Source organism: Pan troglodytes, chromosome 18 (genome assembly GCF_028858775.2).
Source record: "Pan troglodytes isolate AG18354 chromosome 18, NHGRI_mPanTro3-v2.0_pri, whole genome shotgun sequence".
In the NCBI taxonomy this organism is placed as follows: Eukaryota; Metazoa; Chordata; class Mammalia; order Primates; family Hominidae; genus Pan; species Pan troglodytes.
The window spans coordinates 68437592-68456437 of record NC_072416.2 but is presented as its reverse complement, the minus strand read 5'-3'; the positions used below and the strand labels follow the sequence as shown (position 1 = coordinate 68456437).

At 41.3% G+C, this 18846-nt stretch overlaps 1 long non-coding RNA gene and 1 pseudogene across 1 annotated transcript; both read left to right on the top strand.

The window, feature by feature from the left end:
• The first annotated feature begins 1779 nt into the window (after positions 1-1779).
• LOC129137468 (uncharacterized) lies at positions 1780-17631 on the top strand. The gene is made up of 3 exons (XR_008540059.1): positions 1780-1954; positions 2803-2939; positions 14820-17631. It is a non-coding gene; the product is annotated as an uncharacterized LOC129137468 (long non-coding RNA).
• On the top strand, positions 9258-10035 carry LOC107968896 (peptidyl-prolyl cis-trans isomerase A-like; annotated as a pseudogene).
• Positions 17632-18846: the final 1215 nt, after the last annotated feature.

Here is an 18846-nt window from a genome sequence, read left to right as displayed (position 1 = left end):
AGGAGGAGGCGAACACAGCAAAGGGTTTGTGCAATAAAGCTTCAGGGGTCCTATGGAAGTAGATCTGGGAACATCATGGTGGCACAGAGAGTGTTTGATTTGTTCTTCCCGGAGGAAGAGGGGAAAAAAAACACATGCAGGGATCAGTCCTTGACCAGTGACTGGGAAACTGTCTAGGTGCTGATGGAATAAACCAAGGCAGTGGTAGTAGCTGGGAAGTGGGATAGAGCTCAGAAAAATCAAGAATACAAAATGAATAGCACCTGGCTACTGAACAGAAAGCAGGAGCACAGGAGAGCAGGGTGAATCCCGGGTTTCTAATACTGGGATTGTCCACCGGCCCATTCACTGTTTCCAGTCATTTACTACCTAATACGTGCCAGGCACACTTCTACAAATACTGGAGACACAACAGTAAACAAATCGCAAAAGAACCCAACTCCCTAAATGTAGAAAGGACAAATGGAAAACTAGTAAACAAACGAGGAAGCAATATTAAAATAGATTAGTGCTCTGAAGAAAATAAAACAGCAAGATGTGAGAAAGAGTAACTCGGGGAGGGCGGCTACTTTCTATTTGGGTGGTCAAGAGAGATTTCTCTAAAGAAGTGACCCTCGAGTCAAAATCTGAAGGCTGGAGAGGAGAAAGCCATGCAAAGACCCGGGGGAAGGGCACTCTGGGAGAAGGAAGAACACGTGCAAAGCCTCTGAGGAAGGGACAAGGTTGGCAGGTTCAAGGAACTGAGAGAAGGCCGATTTGGCTATGGCACAGTGAGTGAGGGGAAGTTGCAGAGGCAGGCAAGCAGGGCTGGTCTCGATCTCCTGACCTCGTCAGATCACATAGGTTTTTACAGCCCAGGGAAGGAGCTTGGATTTTAAATATGATGGAGTTTAATGTTTATTTTAATTTCGAGACAGGGTCTTGCTCTGTCACCCAGGCTGGAGTGTGGTGGCACACTCATGGCTCACTGCAGCCTTGACCTCTTGGGCTCAAGCAATTCTCCCACCTCAGCCTTCTGAGTAGCTGGGACTACAAGTATGCACCACCATGTCCAGCTAATATTTTTATTTATTCTGGAGATAGAGTCTTGCTATGTTGCCCAGGTTAGAAATTGTGCAGGTTTTATGCAGCGGAGTACCAAGAGATCATTAGAGAAATAGATAAGCAAGTAAAAAGGAATCAGGCCAGTTTAGAGGCTTACAGTGACCTGGGCTGGAGATAACAGTGGCTTGGACCATCAACCAAGAAAGGCGGCAGTGCAGGTGAGAAAATTCAGACACTTTCAGAGTCCCTTTCAGACTGACAGGTCCTATTAAAGGATTGATAGTGCAGAGTGAGGAAAACAGATGAAATGGATCCCTAAGCTTTGGCTTCACGGACTGAGTAGATAAAGCAATGAACATGGGGAAGACTCCAGGGCAGAAGCCAGGTAGGGGAGGGAGATCAAAAATGGTTTAGGACATGTTAGGTTTGAGACGCCTCCTATATATCAAAGCGGAGGTACCGTGTGGGCAGTCGGTTATATGAGACTGAAACTCAGAGGAGAAGGCAGGGCTAGATAATCCTTTAGGAGTCTGTTGGTATATAGATGAAAAGTCATGGGACTGAATGAGATCAGCTGGGGAAAAGTGAATAGGTTAAGAGACCCCAGAGGCTCCCCCACACACAGAGGTCAGGCAGAAAAGACTAAGATCCACAAAAGAGCCCAAGAAGCCACAGCCACCGAGGTAGGAGGGAAACCAGGAGACAGTGTGATGTCACAAAAGCCAAAGGGACAAATAGTGTTTCAAGAAGGGGGAAGTGGTCAGCTACAGGGAAAGCACTTGAAAAGTCGAGGAACGTGAGGACATAGAAATAACCACTGGGGTGGAAATCACTGAGGTTGTTGGTGACATTAGAATTTCAGTGGAGTGGAGAGGACAGAAGATGGACAACCGTGTTAAGAGAATGAGAAGTAAGGAAGTAGAAACAGCTGGCATCAGCAACTTTTACGATTTAAATTTGCTGGTGAGGCCAGGCACCATGGCTCACGCCTATAATCTCAGCACTTTGAGAGGTTGAGGTAGGAGGATCACATGAGCCCAGGAGTTTGAGACCACCCCTAGCAACATAGACAAACCCCGTCTCTAAAAAAATAAAAAATAAATAAATAAATAGCCACCTATCACCCAGCTACTTGGGAGGCTGAGATGGGAGGAGCGCTTGAGCCTGGGAGATCAAGGCTGCAGTGAGCCGTGATCGCGCCACTGCACTCCAGCCTGGGTGACAGAGTGAGACCCTGTCTCAAAATAAAAATAAATAATAAAATTAAAACTAAACAAATCTATAAAGGACATTTCCAAGTTTAGGAAATTTGAATATAGACTATAAATTAAATGATATGATTGAATCCATGTGGATTTTCTTGGTTGTGAGAATGATAATGTGGTCATGTAAGAAAATGTTCTTTTCTTACACGGGGATGTAAGAATCCCTTATACCCCTGATAAGGGATGAAGTGACTTGCCATCTGCAACTTCCTGTCAAATGATTTTACAAAAAGACAAACACATTGATTGATTGATACAAATGTGGCAAAATGTTAACCATAGGTGAATCCAGGAGAAGTTTCTTTAGATGTTTGTGCTATTCTTTCAACCTCTCTACAGATTTAAACTTGTTTCAAATAAAAATTGCATGGGGGTGGGGGAAGATGTGGATTATAGAAGCCTGAGACAGCCCTCTCCCCACTAGATGTCCCAAATCATAAACTCTGGAGACAAAACCCAGTAATCTGCTTTTTTTTTTTTTTTTTTGAGACAGAGTTTCACCCTGTTACCTAGGCTGGAGTGCAGTGGTACTATCCAGCTCACTGCAACCTCCACCTCCCAGGTTCAAGTGATTCTCCCACCTCAGCCTCCCAAGAAGCTGGGAATACAGGAGTCCACCACCATGCCCAGGTAATTTTTGTATTTTTAGTAGAGACAGGGTTTCGCCATGTTGGCCAGGCTGGTCTCGAACTTCTGGACTCAAGTGATCTGCACACCTCAGCCTCTCAAAGTGCTGGGATTACAGGCGTGAGCCACTGCACCTGGCCAAGTAATCTGTTTTTTATAAAAGTTCCTAAGGTGACTCTGATTAGCAGCTAGAATTGTGACTGTATTCATTATCTATTGCCACATGCAAACCACACTAAAGCTTATTGGTGGCTTAAAACAACCACTATTTTATTTGCTCACACATTTATGGGTCAAGAATTTGAGTAGGACTCAGCGTAGCAGTGGCTCCATTACGACTGGTGGATTCAAGACTGCCTAACTCATACGTGTGGCACTTTGGGGCTGGTTGTGCTCCACACAGCTTCTCCCTCCAGAAGAGCCTGGCCCTCTTTACATAATGGATGGGTCCCTTGTAACAGAAGCTACAAGACCTGGGCGTGGAAGTTGAGAACATTACTTCCATCCCTTTGTATTATTCAAACCAAGTTGCAGACCAGCCTAGATTCAAGGGGATAGAGAAAGAGATCATTCCTCTTTTTTTTTTTTTTTTTTTTTTTTTTTTTTTTTTTTTGAGACAGAGTCTTGTTCTGTCACCGAGGCTGGAGTGCGTAGCTCACTGCAACCTCCGCCTCCCAGGTTCAAGTGATTCTCCTGCCTCAGCCTCCTGATTAGCTGGGATGCACACCACCACGCCCGGCTAAGTTTTTGTATTTTTAGTAGAGACAGGGTTTTACCATGTTGGCCAGGCTGGTCTCGAACTCCTTACTTCAAGCCATCTGCCTGCCTCAGCCTCCCAAGGTGCTGGGATGACGTGAGCTACTGTGCCCGGCCAAAAGAGACCATTTCTTGATGGGAAGAGCAACAATATCATGTTACAAAGGGGTGTGGATGCAGGGAGGCATTGATTCACTGGGAGCTGTTATGATGATGATCTACTACAGACACCCACTAAATTAGACTACCAAAGCCCCACCTTAAATAACACAAGCTTTTGTTATATCATAATTATCTTGTCCGTATGTAAATGGTTCCTCTAAAACTGCTTGAAAACAATTCATTTTCTTAATTTTAGAGTCTTGCCATTTTCAGATGCTATTCATTTGCTCAATAGACCATAAGCATTACAGAAAATTCAATCTCTCGCACCGGTTCCCAGCCTCTGGGACCAAAATTTAGATCCCAGCAGTTCTGAAACTAAACGACAATAGAAAAAATTTTAGAAGAGTCTCAGAAAGTTCTCACCAACCTCACAGACAAATGGAGAGCAGAGCTAAGATGGCTGCTCTCCCATCCTCATTCTTGCCCTCTGAGCAATGACAGAGGTGATACCTGCAAACTGTCCCCTTAGCAACTTCCCAAAGGTTCATTAGCTGCTCACCATGTCAACAGAGGTGGCCAGGCCTTTCACTCGGGATCTGGAATGGGAAGACGAGTGGTGGGTCAGGATGTCTCAAAGGAAATGGGAGTGAGTGAGTGAGAGAGAGAGAGAGAGAAGATAACACCCATTGCCCCAGCTCTTGCCCCCATGACCACAGCTTTTGAAGTAGTGGCATCCACATTCACATAGTTTTTATTGTGTGCATTTATGAGATTTACTAAAGCAATAGATACACATACATACATCTCCTTGTCCAGACAGGCTCTTAACACAGAGTCCTCACTACGAAAAAATTCCACTCATGTCAGCTTCCAAATTCAAAAAGCAGTAGTTGATGCTACTCCTAACAAATTATTAAGTGCCTCTTGTTAATCTAGGCTCTATTTACATAAACCACCTTGGAGTGGTGCCCCCTGGAGTTGTGCAATGTGGCAGCCCTGAGTATCGGCACTAGATTTTATACCCGAGTTCATCTGCCTCAAAAGCCTGAGCTACTTGCACTATGCTAAGCAGTGATGAAACCAAAATGGTATGCATCTCTGATCACAGAAACTGAAGAAAAAATTAGCTGAGTCAGGAGGCATCTGACTTTCTGGAGGGCTCCTGAAATCACCCACAGAGGAGGAGCGAGGCAGTGGAAATTGCATTACAGTTCCTTAGGCTCTAGTTGTGCCTGTTCTATCATGAATAAGCTATGTGGCCTTGAGAAGTCACTTCACTTCTCTGGGCCTCCATGTCCTACACTGTCATGGGAAGAGTTTCTATCAGAGCTAACAACTCTTAACACCAAGAGTGTTTATATGTGATCATGCATGTTTATATGAAGAGCAGTCTATCAAGTGTATGCACACTTTAAGGAAAGATATGTATGATGAAAATATCACCATCAATTTCAATATACTTTATTAGAACTAGTAGGTTTTTTGTGGGTTTTTTTTTTTGAGATTAAAAAAACACACACACACAGCAAGACTTTCTCTCTACAAAAATAAAACAATTAGCCAGGCATGGTGGTGCATGCCTGTAGTCCCAGCTACTCAGGAGGGTGAGATGGAAGGGTCACTTGAGCCCAGGAGTTCAAGGCTGTAGTGAGCTACAATCATGTCACTGAACTGCAGCCCAGGTGACTGAGCATGACCCGGTCTCTTTAAAAATAAATAAATAAATAAAACTTCACTTACATTATCTTAACTATGAGGCATTTCCGCCATTTTTGTTGACTCTTTTCTACTCCATTATAGTTACTGAAAGGAATTATAGGAACTAAATGCCAATCAGTAGTTTTATTATACAATAGTACAAATTTTACATCTCTAACACCATTTATAAATATCAATATCTAAGCAGCAAGCAGTGTATGTATCTTAAACCATCTATAGATGAGTGTAGTGTGTGTGTGTATGTACTTGTGAGTGGCCTTTTCATGAACTTTCCAAATTTGATCATTGATTAAGATGCCCAGAGATAATCAGTTTAGGCAAAATCAAATGTTATACTTGGTCATAATCAGTAGTGACCATATACTAAAATAATATATGGAAAGTGTTTTGTGAATTGTATAAGATTATATATGCCCACGTGCTATTATGAAATTTAGGTAAGTGCTAAATGGCTCCAATGTTTAGCTGATGGATATATCTTTGAAATGTTAAAATTCCAGATGAAAGACAATCGAATAGAAGACAAATTTATCTCTAAAAATAACGTAGATATGATCTGAAGGTGTGATGAATTTTCTAATAAGTAATAATGGATGCTGGCTTTTATCAAATAACAATGAGGTCCCAAGCAGAGCTAAAGGCTTTACCTTCATCAAATACTCTTAATTCTCACAACTGGTTTTGCCACCTCAAATTTCCCACTACTTAGCACATACAGAAACTGAGTTTGTCCCACTGCTGAATTCCTAGAGAGACAGGGCCAAGGGGATTCTCAGAACTTTTTTTTTTTTTTTTTGAGAGAGAGTCTTGCTTTGTTACCCAGGCTGGAGTGTAGTGCCGTGATCTTGGCTCACTGCAACCTCCGCCTCCTGGGTTCAAACGATTCCCCTGCCTCAGCCTCCCAAATTGCTGGGATTACAGGCACCTGCCACCACACTCAGCTAATTTTTTTGTATTTTTAGTAGGAACAGGGTTTCACCACGTTGGCCAGGCTAGTCTCGAACTCCTGACCTCAAGTGATCCACCCTCCTCGGCCTCCCAAAGTACTGGCATTACAGGGGTGAGCCACCGCACCTGGCCAACATCTCAGAACATCTGTCTGAGAGGCAGACACATCAGGCAGGTTCTACCTAGGAAATAGGTGATCTCCCCATTATAGAGATGAAGACACTGAGCCTTGAAGCATTAACCAACTTAACCAAGGTCCCACAGCAGGTAAAACCTGAAGCCACAAAACCCCCAAAGCTAGATTTTACTCACGCTACTCCAGTGGCTGGCTGTAAGGGAAAGTTTATCAAAAATCTTGCCATCAATAAATGAAAAATTCAAGGAACAACAACTTTTAAAATACCCAGACTTCCTTAAAATAGACTTTTGAGAAAGCAAAAACATTTATGTTGTTTTCAGTCGCTGAACTTGGAAAACAATGCTGTTGTCATTTTTTCAGCTCAGGAATCAGGCAGTTTTAAGCCTGATTTGCTGAAATATCCCATGGGGTCCTTCGCTACCTGATTTTTCCCAAATGATTCCTTGTTCTTATTAGTAAGATATTAAGATTAACAGCTCTGCCCCATATGAAGCTAACAACAGAAAGATATTAAGTAACTGATATATTCTGCAAAAATAATATTCACATACAAATACTTACACAAAATTATAATTGAATTGGAGAGGTGCGACTGAATAGGTACTCTATTCGAAAGTCTCCTTGCAGTTCATCAGATAATAAAGAACACACACCAGAAGAATCACAGAAATAGAACGTACCCTCGAGTTACATCACAAGGAGAAAAAAAAATCTCCCTAGATAAGAAATTCAGGTTTATTTTATCTTAAATCAGACCAAGGGGATTTAGGTTGCTTTTTTAATCTACTTGTGCATAACGATCTCTCAGATTAATCATACTGTTTAATAGAATATTATTATTAATTAGACATGTCAGCGCTTCAGGCAGAAAATTACTGGGAAGTAAAAAGGTCTATATTCCAAAGGCTCGTAAGAGAAAGATTTCCATTTCTATCACGGCACATCTCTTTCAGTTCCAACTCTCAGTGGAAATTCCTCAACGAATTCAGTCCTTGTAACAATAACATTTAGAAGTGTTTCCCATTTAAAAATTAGCTGAACTCGAGTTTGCCTTGTAAGATATTTTCTATGTTATTGGTAAGCCAATTAAATTTTTTAGGGCACATAGTTTTAAGGAAAGTCCTTCAGTGTTCCCCAGATTGTCATCATCTCTCATTAGGAGGTCTTAGACAAGACTGAGGCACAGAGGAGAACAATGGGGTCATCAGTTTTATCCCACAGGCTGGCGTCCTCTAAAATGTTCTCATTTCCATCCGGTCAGCTCTTACAGGTCACTGCTGCTTCCTTCTCATCCCCATAAGCCCCATGTAGTACACCTGTGCCACTCTAGCCACATGGGAAAATGTTACTGGTCCCCCAGTAGGCCAGGATTCCATGGGGCTCTCTCGGACACCCACCGACATTTCTTTTGATCCCACCCTGTGCTGCAGGCAAGACACTTCTAAAATCATCTTGCTTTCCAGGGCTCCAACATAACAGCAAGGGTGCAGGTATCCTTTTGTCCCCATTTCTCAAACATAATTTGGTCATATTGTCTATCAACCCTCATCCTCCATCCTCTCCTCCATCTTTAACCTCCTCTGTGTAAACATTCAAGGAAATGACTGAGCCTTTTAACAGTAAAAAGTAAAGACTAGCAGAGCCAAACTCCCTCAACTTCTGGCATGCTTGCCAATGAGTTTTCCCAGCTGTAAAAAGCTCATCTCTTCTGTATCTCATCTCCACCCTCCTCTTCAGGAACCTCCCTCCACCCATTTCCTTTTTCCTCTGTATCTTCCTCCTGTCTCTTAACTCTTCCTCTGCAGCTTATACAATAGATATGTGGCTGTCATTACAATACAAAGCATTAACAATCATAAGAACTACCACAAAACCATCCCTTGACATGTTTATTTTTTTGAGAAGGGGGCCTTGCTATGTTGCCCAGGCTGGTCATGAACTCCTGGGTTCAAGTGACTCTCCTACCTCAACCTCCCAAGTAGCGGCGGATTACAGGCATGCACCACCACGCCTGGCCTCCCTTGACCAGTTTAACTCTTACCTTCCCTCCATAGCTAAGCTTCTTTGAAAAACAGTGAGGCAAAGAATTTCCAGACAACGGCCATGGGTATAGACCCTGGGATGGAAAATAACACAGCCCTTCAAAAAAACGTAAAGCTTTGGGTGAGCAAAAAAGTAATGAGCAGGTGGAGGGAACTGACAAACACTAGACAACACTGGTCGTATGAGCCATGGAGGATTTTAACCTACTTCATGGATTTGTTTTGAAGATTAAATAAGCGTATGCATATTTAGTGCTTTGTGCTCGTAATAAAATAAAATATTATTATTTAAAAATATATGACCTTTGGCCAGGCACGGTGGCTCATGCCTTAATCCCAGCATTTTGGAAAGGTGAGGTGGGCAGATCACTTGAGGTCAGGAGTTCGAGACCAGCCTGGCCAACATGGTGAAACCCTGTCTCTACTAAAGATACAAAATATTAACCAGTCCTGGTGGTGGGCACATGTAATCCCGGCTACTCGGGAGGCTGAGACATGAAAATCGCTTGAACCCAGGAGGCAGAAGTTGCAGTGAGCCGAGATCATGCCACTGCACTCCAGCCTGGGCAACAGAGCGAGACTCCATCTCAAAAATAAAATAAAAATAAAATAAAATAGGCAGATGCCACTGCCACCAGGAGCCCCATACTATCAGCCATGGTCAACCCCACCGGGTTCTTCGAGATGGCCATTGACAGCAAGCCCTTAAGCCACATTTCCTTCTAGCTGTTTGCAGACAAGCTTCCAAAGACAGCAGAAAACTTTCATGCTCTGAGCACTGGAGAGAAAGGATTTGGTTATAAGGGTTCCTGTTTTCACAGAATTATTCCAGGGTTTATGTGTCAGGGTGGTGGTTTCACATGCCATAATGGCACTGGTGGCAAGTCCATCTACGAGGAGAAACTTGATGATGAGAACTTCATCCTAAAGCATACATGTCCTGGCATCTTGTCCATGGCAAATGCTGGACCCAACACAAACGGTTCCCGGTTTTTCATCTGCACTGCCAAGACAGTGGTTGGACAAAAGCATGTGGTCTCCGGCAAGGTGAAAGAAGGCATGAATATTGTGGAGGCCATGGAGCACTTTGGGTCCAGGAATGGCAAGACCAGCAAGAAGATCACCACTGCTGACTGTGGACAACTGGAATACGTTTGACTTGTGTTTTATCTTAACCAGCAGACCACTCCTTCTGCAGCTCAGGAGAGTACCCTCCACCCCATTTGCTTGCAGTATCCTATCATCTTTGTTCTCTCGCTGCAGTTCCCTTTGGGTTCCATGTTTTCCTTCTTCCCTTCCATGCCTGGCTGGATTGCAGAGTTAAGTTTTGAAATAAAACTTAAGTAAATGATTATGAAATAAAAACTAAATAAAAAAATATATATATGACCTTACCTCTCTTCTGACTTCATTAGGGCACCCTCCAAGGCTGCAGAAGTAAGAAAAATCTCTCGGCTACTTGGCTTGAAGTCTAATTAATGATACAGGATAAAGATGAAATCTCTCAACTCTACATACGGGGCTCAGTGTTTGGAAATAGTAATGGATATACACTCAACATGCACTATACATAAATAGGCAAAAATAAGAAAAAACGAAACCTGCTCTGAAGTGCCTATTCTGGCAGATGGAGGCTGGGTATTGTAGAGTGAGAAAATGGGCTACAATTTGTCAACAATGACTCAGTCTCGCAGGGAAATTAATTCAAAATGTAATCCTGGACTGGGGAGAAAATGCTAAAAAGAACAACATTGGGAGAACTGATGACATTTGAATATGCACTGCAGATGACACAGAAGCAATGTATCAGTGTTAAGCTTCATGAACTTGATGTGATTATGGAAGAGAATGACCTTGTTCTTAAATATATATACACAGAAAGACTAAAGGGAAAAAGAGGCATTATGTATGCAAGCTACTCTCAAATGGTTCAAAAATTAGTAATACGTGCACATATAAAGATAGACAATGCTAACGTGTTGGTATATCTAAGCAAAGGGTATAGGGGAGTTCTTTGTACTGTTTTTGCAACATTTATGTTCAAAGGCTAGACCCTGAGCTGTCCTCCAGGCCCTCAGTGCCCCTGTTGCCTCTTGAGAGATGGCTCTTTCTCTCCTGGCCACCTGCTGAAGTCCTCACCTGGTGGAACTTGTGGTCTGTTCTCCTGGGACTGTTGGAGTCCTGGGGATTCCCCATGTTTGGAGACTTGGCCCCATCTCAGCCCTGGCTTCTTGTGTCTGGATCATATAAAAGGAGGCTTGAGAAGCAGAAGTCCTTTTTCTCTCTCTACAAAGTCTGGCTCTCAAAACTACTATCTCACTGTGACTTCCAAAAGCTTAATGTGGTAGCCAAAACTTAGCAGTGACTTGGTTGTTCGGCTGTTTCACCTTTCCCCTGACACTGAAACCTGTGCTTCAGTGAGGGGTAGGCCCCAGGGTATCTTGGTTTACCGGAGTAAAAAAACACATCCACTTAATGTTTGCATAAAGGTAGCTCTTACATATATTTTCCATTTAGACAATTTAATTAGTCCCAATCTGTATTTTATACTTCTCCACTTTATTTTCTACTCTAGGTGACAGAATCACAGTTAACATTCTGAGAGTAAAAGCCCTCAAGATTTTGACAGTCATCAAGTACAATCAAAAATGTCTATACTTGGCCAGGCGCAGTGGTTCATACCTGTAATCCCTGCACTTGAGGAGGTCAAGGCAAGTGGACCACTGAAGGTTGGGAGTTTGAGACCAGCCTGTTCAACATGGTGAAACCCTGTCTCTACTAAAAATACAAAAATTAGTCAGGCATGATGGTGGGCACCCATAATCCCAGCTACTCGGGAGGCTGAGTCAGGAGAATTGCTTGAATCCAGGAGGCAGAGGTGGCAGTGAGCTGAGGTCACGCCATTGAACTCCAGCCTGGGCAACAGAGCAAGACTCCGTCTCAAATCCCTCCCCCACAAAAAAATGGCTATATTAAATATAAAATGCAAGTTGAAATAGAAGAAAGGAGTGTATTTTAGACATGCAGATTTTAACTACTGTCTCTAAATGATAAATTTTACTACTCTCTCTAAATGATATGGTGATTCCTTATATAAAGTTTTCATTTAAAAAATTCTACCTTGTATGTACATTTTACTCACTTTCACAATAATTAAAATGTAGTATAAGCCACAGCTATTGCACCAAAGCAAAGCACAAAATTGTAGCGTGAGTCTGTGGACCTGACCTTCCCCGCTCTTCCACCCACAATAATAGAATCAGGATTAAAATATTCATTTCCTGCATAAACTAAATGATCATGACAGTCCTCAACGTGTATGGAAACTGTCTAGTGTTCAACAATTATAAATAGCCTAGGAAGAATTTGATGTGGCAAAATTATTAAAAATGTACATAAAGAAGTTCAGCTGCCCCAAGGAAACCCACAGCTCTCCACAGTGAAAGCAGATCTGTGAGGCTTTCATATGTTAGGATCCTGGTTAGCTATAAAGTCACAACGGGGGCCTGGACCCTGAGAGAAGGCAGGAGCAGGAAGACAACTTCCCTGCAACATGTGTGGGTCTTCACCTCTCTAGCCACTCTTCTGATGACCACATAAAGACCACGATATATGTATATTTTTTAAGTGTCCTTTTAGGCTTACAGATCCCAGATGCAAAGAGAAAACTAAAAAGAATTTAAAACCTTGTTATTTTTGGAGTAATAAATTTTGGGGTCTTTGATTTCCTTGAAATACTTTAAAAAAAAAGAAAAGATGACTTTGCTTGACTCATATTAGGTGTGCTATTAATGTTGCTAAAAAAGCATTTATCCTTTAAGCACTGTAGATGCTTCTAGAAAAATCGACTTAATAAAGATATAGAAGAAATTTTTACTTTAACTTGAAATATTCCACGGCTTCTCTTTTTGTATCCTACTCACATGTATAATTTTATGTAAGTTTACTGAATGTTTTTCTTATGAAGTACATAAGGCCTGAAAAATCTTATAGAGCAAATAAAAATTCTCTTCCTTTAAAACTAATGTCCCCCAAAAAAGCAGTCCAATATTCTCCAAATGATCATTTTTTTCATAAAGAACAAACTGTGGAAGTTTTTACTGAAAAATTTTTATTATTTTTTGAGTGACTCAGAATAAAGAGTTATAATGAAATTTTCTTGGAGCTTTAACGTTGTAATTTATGATGACTCAAAAAATATACCTATGTATATTAAGTCTGTATTTTACAGGATTATGTATTTTAAATTATACACAAAATAGACACATGTGCATACCCTAAGATTATTAAACTTTACAAATCTATATGTATTTTCTTTTTTTTCTTTTATAAAATTTCCTGGTTTTGTATTCATACTATACCTGATCATAAGGTAACCTAAAACACATTTACTTTAATAACTTTTACACATTCATAAATATTTTTAAACCCCATAAATGTTTAACGTTAGTATAGTATATCAAAGTACCATTCTTTTCTCTGTAAATAAATCATTTCTAATCTAAAGACTTAGAAGGAGTGGGGAGAGATGTCAAACGACACATATCCTTCTGGCCAGGGAATCAAAAGGCATTCCCAGACATTAATTTTCTTTCCAAATATGAAAAACATATTAAATATATATCTTATAATAAGATGTTTTCCTCATGTTTCCTTTGAGTAAAGTCTGTTTAGTGCATTCCTCTTCCCATTGTGCTATGAAATTCTTGGTCAACTTTGTCATTTCTCCCTCTGCCTGCTGGAAGAAAGCCAAAATCACTGTGATATCATTCATTCAACCAAGACTAACCACGTTAGGTACAGGCAAAAAAGAGCTATAATGTAAAAGAAAAATGAAAAATATATATATAAATTATACATAGGTACACACATACATACACACACACACACACACACACACACACACACGCACACTGCCCATTACACTACTTCTAAAGAAAAACAGATATGTCCCACTGTCTGTGTTTGGAAAAGAAGACAGGCTGTGAAAACAGACATAAGGCATTCATAGGATTGAAATAAACTTTCAGGACGGCTCAATGTTCTACACTTTAAATTTTTTTTTTAAATTCATGTGGCCATCTGTATCTGTAATTAGGAGTGAAACCATAAGGGGTTTTTCAAGTGAACCTTTCCTAAAGCTACAAACTGTCATGGTGCTTAAAGGAGTGGGTGCCAAATGACTTGTATGTTTCTGAGCAGCCATATCGCAACAAACAGCGCGTGTGGGTGGCCACGTTGCTTATATTTGAGGTATGCACGTTAGCGATATTAGTTACACTTACATCTCACTAACACAGAAAGTCCTCATATTACTTCTATGATATCTTTCTCACATCTTTTTGCTATGTCTGTCACCAACTGATATGCTTTTTCAACTGGATATGTCTGGAGCTGTCAATAATTTTTCTGTATAAACATCCTCTTTGAATCAATCTTTTGCCACCTGAATTGTTCCACCTCACTTCTTTTGAGCAGCACTAACTCCTTCAAGAGGACAACCACCACTAAAAACATGATATTGAAGCAATCATTCGTTCTGTGCACACATTTTAATTTCATGCCCTACAGGGGGGAATCACTATCGGCCTTAAGCAAAAATTGAGTCTTTAATGCTTTATTGTTTTACACAATTTATCTTTCAAATAGTCTATTAGCTCTTTATAAAAAAAAGAAGAAGAAGAAGAAAGAAAGGAAAGAAGGGAAAGAAGAGAAAGGAGGGAAGGGGGGAAGGGAGGGAGGGAGGGAGGAAGGAAGTTAGTTGGTACTGGGGATTTAAGGGGCATCCAGCCCCCAAATCTGAAGCTACAAATATTTTACCAACTGTATTTTTGTGAAAACAAAGTGAATTTGTCAAATGTCTCCCCCTTCGCTTGCATATTCCATTGTTATCCCAGCACAGTGAGACCTAACAGGTTAAGCCAACCCTGTTGTGATCACCAGAAGAGAGAGAAGCATTGTGTTTTTTGATATCACAGATTTAAGATGGGTTTTGCAGTGTGGCCTATAATGTATATCTCACAGAAGAAAAAAAGACAAAAGATGTGGGGGTGAGAGGCAGTGGGAAGCAGTGAAGAATAAAAAATAATATGAGCAGGAGAATGTATGAATGTGTATATATGATCAGAACTGGTCTCAAGTCTATTATGTGATTTTTGTTTTCCTTTGACACAGGCATTATTTTCTCATTGGCAGGAGCCTCCAGTGAAATGCTGGTCTCTTCCTTTTCCCTGTATACGTATTAAGCGTCTAAGATCATGAGTCAGTGAGGACAAGCCGCCTCAGTCAATTAACAGGAGCATAGCTACACTAAGTCCTGCAATTAGAAGCTCTGACTTAGAAGCTGGAGAAGCAGAGAGTGCTGAGCGATGCTGAAAAGTCACTGCCCAGAAAAATTTAAGAAACTTTCCAAATCACCCACTCGTAGAACCTCCTTTTTCAATGGGACATTTTTATATATTTTTAAAAGTATGCATGTAGAGTAAAGTAAAGCGCTTCTTCCAATAAAGACGTTTTTTGAAAAATTCTATTTACAGCCCAGACTTTCCTGCCCTCTTGTGGAGAAAATACAGAGCTCTCTATTCATATAAATAGGATGGCTTTTTAAAACTTGCAGCTGGCTTTTTCAATGGTACGTGTAATTTACTGTCATGGTTGGATCCCCTGATATTCACAGAACTTTACTAGCTATAAAATCAGAATAACAAAGTAGAGCTAAATAGGTATTATACTGGAAAAAACCATCTAATTCCAGACAAGAAAAAGTTGCATTGATTAGGATCTGTTTGTTTGTTTGTTTGTTTGTTTGCTGGGAGGCAGGGAAGGGGAGGGAAAGTGAGAGGGAGAAAGTGATTCGTTTTTAATAGTACTTAGATTTATAAATAAATATATTCAAAATAACTAGCAAAAGAGAGAGGAAGAAAGAGACAGAGAGTTTTCAAAGTGGCCATCAGAAAGCTCTGGTCCTGTTTCCATCTTTCCACCCAGAGAATGGACCAGTGTCTCTCTCTTGTGGGGCTGCCACTGCACAGTGCCACCTGGACAGGACCAGCCTGGGACACAGAACACACAAATCCCATCGGCAACTCTCATGAAATCACAGAATTCCCAAATTGCCATAGGTTGTTTTATTTTGTTTTCTTTTGTGACTGTTGCCCAGGCTGGAGTACAAAGGCACGATCATTGCTCACTGCAGCCTCAATCTCCTGGGCTCAAGCAATCCTCTTGCCTCAGCCTCCCAAGTAGCTGGGACTAGAGGCATGTGCCACTATGCCTGGTTACTTTTTTAATTTTTTTGTAGAGATGAGGTCTCAGTTTGTTGCCCAGGCTTGTCTCAAATTCCTGGGCTCAAGCGATCCTCCTGCCTCAGCCTCCAAAAGTGCTGGGATTACAGACATGAGCACCGTGCATGGCCTGCTTTGTTTTTTTAAGAAAGTTGGTTTAAGTGGGTTTAAATTGACCCCAGGAGGCAGGGGCTGGGGGTCCTGAGCTGCACATTCAACACCCAGCTCCAATCAGTGGCCAACTTATACATGATTTAGGCACAAATTTGTTTTGGCCGTCCACCAAAAGATGCTACATTTCATTCTGATTGTTACCTGTTCTGAAGTTATCATATGAAAAGTGCTACAGTAGGCTGGGCGGCGTGGTGGCTCATGCCTGTAATCCTAGCACTTTGGGAGGCTGGGGTGGGCAGATCACAAGGTCAGGAGTTCGAGACCAGCCTGACCAACATGGTGAAACCCCGTCTCTACTAAAAATACAAAAATTAGCCAGGTGTGGTGGCATGTCCCTGTAATCCCAGCTATTTGGGAGGCTGAGGCAGGAGAATGGCTTGAACCCGGGAGGTGGAGGTTGCAGTGAGCCAAGATCAAACCACCACACTCCAGCCTGGGTAACAGAGCGAGACTCCATCTCAAAAAAAAAAAAAAAGAAAAGAAAAGAAAAAGAAAAGAAAAGGGCTAGGGTAGAATCCAACGTGTTTTTTTAATGGTTTTATAATGGGGGGGAGGAGAAAAATTCATGATCTTAAGTAAAATTATCATGGAGAAATGTCTTAAACTTCAGAAAAGCAGCATGATCTACTGTAGACAGAGCTTTTCCCCAAGTTGGAGACATTCAGAAGTTCACTAAGCATCCCAAGCATGGTGCAAAGCACCAAGGGCCACATGAAAGAAACACAAATCATGAGTCCTGCTTTACATCACAAGGTATCTGCCCAAGGACCAATCACATGCAAGGGCCCAGTCCATCTGGGGAGACGAGGCCTATGCAACAGCTGCGCAGGAAGGCCCAAATGGACAAAACAGACCCCATAATAAATGGGCCAGAGAGGGGAGGCCAGAGCCTCTGTGATCTCCTGGGATCAGATAGAACCTGGGGAGAGAGAAAGAAGAGAGAAGCCTGCTCCATGTAGCACAAACTTGGGATGGCTGATAAAAAGATTGAGCATGTTGAATCTGAAGGACTCCCAAGGCACGGCTCTCTAAGTGAAAAGTACCTGGCCCCAAAGAAGGCAAGATAAGCTGAACAGGTGGAATGAAACCAGATGAGATTTCAATGCTGCAATCTGGATTTAATCAGCGGGAACCCATGAATGATGTCTGGGTAGGTTTATTGATGACATTTCTACATCTGAAGAGTGTTTCCAGCACCCTAAGAGTGGGGATGCAAGAGGCAGGGAGGTCATCCAGGTGGTTGTTAAAGTGATTCAGGCTGAGCTACAGAGAAGGCAATGAATCCACAAGCTACTGTCTAAAAAGATTAAGTATCATGAATAGGTGACTAAAGGAAAGAGGGAAAAAATATGGGGATGGTGGGACATGACATTGATGAAATCAAGAAAGTGGGTGAGTGGAAAATTCACATGCTACATGTTTACTGCCATATGTCAAGTCAGACTCATATGCTGCTGTAGAAGAGTTGTAATTGCGCTTTGCAAAGCCAAGGTGAGTGTTTTGCTTGAGCCCAGGAGCTCAAGACCAGCCTAGGCAACATAGCAAAACCCTGTCTCCACAAAAAATACAAAAATTAGCCCAGTGCAGTGGCGTGTAGTCCCAGCTACTCAGGAGGCTGAGGTGGGAGGATCGCGAGGCCTGATGGTTGAGCCTGCATGAGCCATGATCACGCCACTGCACTCCAGCCCGAGCGACAGAGCAAGACCCTGTCTCAAAAAAATTTTTAAAAAGTGGTAATTTTCCCCAAAAAAAAAATTTTTAATAAACTTAAAGTCATATAATGGTTTTTTTAAAAATAAAGTTTTTCAATATGCCATTTTAAAAAAAGATTCAGCAAAGTCATTGTCTGAATCTCCTCAAAATGTATGCTTTGTCATAATTCAACACCCACAAAATCACATTAATAATTTCTCAATACTATATCTTTATTTAAACATTTACTGATAAGTTAATGTATGCCCAGTGCTGTGCTAGTACAAGAAATTCAAAAAATAAAATAAAATGTCAACCCTCATCCCAAGCAATTTTTAATCTATTAGAGGAATAAGACAGGTACATAAACTACTACAAATATGACAAAATGTAGTCAATGCTGTCTTAAGGGAGTATGAATACAGTACATAGAAAGTCAGAGGAAAGAAGTCATTTCAACTAGAAATCAGAGACGGGATTATATGTTCTGGGTCTTGAAAATCAGAAAGCATGAATATTGAAAATCTCTCCCAAACCTCATAGCCCAAGAATCTGTACAAATGAAGGGAAAGCACACTCCAGGTTAAGAGAGAAGCTTTTTATAAGACAAAAAGGCAAAAAAAAAAAAAAAAAGCAATAGTTCTATTCAGGGTACAAAACACTGCATATAAACCATGACAGATGAAACTAAAAAAGTAGGCACTGGCCAGTTTTGCGAAAGGTTTTGATTGGCAGATAAACGATCACTATGTAATTCTACAGGTCAGGGCAGCCTTTCAAGATTTCAGACAGGATTTTGGCATGATGGAACATGACCCCTATATAATTCAGCAAATGTTCTTTAAGTACTTTTTAAAAAATAGAGATGGAATCTCACTGCATTGCCCAGACTGGTTTCAAACTCCCGAGCTCCCGCCTCGGCCTCCCAAAGTGCTAGGATTACAGGTGTAAAGTCACGGTGCCCAGCCCCTTTTAAGTACATTTAACCTGGCAATAATGTGCTTGGGACAGAGGGGGAAAAAAATGTTTGCAACAGGTGAGTAAGGGTAACA